Below are 1233 nucleotides of genomic sequence, written 5' to 3'. Positions count from 1 at the left end.
AACTTCAGGTTTTGAACATCTCTTCCTCTGATACAGGGCCGCCATCGACTGGCAACTCGTGAGGAACAGGGATGCGGAGATCGCCAAGGATTTGATCGCCAAGACCCCCGAGTTCAATGACCTGCTGCGGTTGCCCAATTGCCGGGATAAGCCACACAACATTCTCCCTATCCGATCCTGCAGCAGGTATATATGCTCCTTCCTACTAGTAGTACTTAAATCCGAATCCCAGCGAGTATGCGATTGGTTTTCAGTTTTGCTGGACACATATGTGGATTCGGAACTGACTGGAACATGATGATTTTGTTAGCCCACTGAAGAATTACCCAACACCTCAATAGTCTGCCACACTATGTTGAGTTTTTTAATCATGTGCGAGTTAATTGATACTACAGTAGTCTGTTTAGTCCTAGTTCTTTGCAGGACCTTGTTCTGTTAGACTCAGCATAGAAGTATGCTATTCTTGCAGTGTCTATTCTGTCGAAAAATTGAAAACACTTTTCTTAATGCAATCTTTATATTTGACCATGAAAACACTTTGCTTGCTGTCAAAGATGGTGTGTATTGTACACACCCCTCTGTGATTTATGCACTTCACATGCATTTTCCCCATCACCCACAAACCGTAACATGCTAGTTGTATGTGCTACTGCAATTCTTGCACTTGATTTCAAATCGTTCTCTGCTCTGTGTGTGCACGTGTGTTAATGATGGATTGGCTGGTCAGATGATGCTACAACAACATATTCCTGAGATTCTCTTTGAGGAATACAAAATCAAGGTTTTAAAGACTGATGGCCAGCCTGTCTAATGTTTGTTTTCTTCTATACACTTGCTCCTTCCAGTAGGCATTGCAAGTGATGTGTTCAAGTGTAGTCCTCTAGTCACATTTTTTAACCAGTACCATATGATTGTAGCATACTTCTAGTTTTATTCATTTAACATCTTAATTTAGCTAGAATGATGAAGTAGTTGCACTTGGAAGATGGTCTGAGGAAATGATGATTCATATGATTATTCTGGCGTTGCTATGTTTGATCTGGTGGTGCCAAAAAAACTCATGCTTATGCTGAGCTTACTTTTAATATCATTTTATTCTGTGTGATGAGCTTAGTTTTGTACTGTAGCCACCTTCTTGTTTACTTTGTTGAATCCTGTCTTGTGTACTAATCATGAGCTACTAGCATTTGGCTTCTGTGTGCTAATTAAACCTGATAAGTATGTATACTCCTT

At 40.2% G+C, this 1233-nt stretch overlaps 1 non-coding gene across 1 annotated transcript; it reads left to right on the top strand.

Annotated features, from left to right (window-relative positions):
• The first annotated feature begins 721 nt into the window (after nt 1-721).
• LOC125541820 (small nucleolar RNA SNORD36) lies at nt 722-801 on the top strand. Its single transcript, XR_007297667.1, has one exon. It is a non-coding gene; the product is annotated as a small nucleolar RNA SNORD36 (small nucleolar RNA).
• Nucleotides 802-1233: the final 432 nt, after the last annotated feature.

This window comes from Triticum urartu, chromosome 2A (genome assembly GCF_056163025.1).
Source record: "Triticum urartu cultivar PI428250 chromosome 2A, HENAU_Tu73, whole genome shotgun sequence".
In the NCBI taxonomy this organism is placed as follows: Eukaryota; Viridiplantae; Streptophyta; class Magnoliopsida; order Poales; family Poaceae; genus Triticum; species Triticum urartu.
Note: the sequence above shows the minus strand (reverse complement) of the source record. Positions and strands in the feature narration are given on the sequence as shown.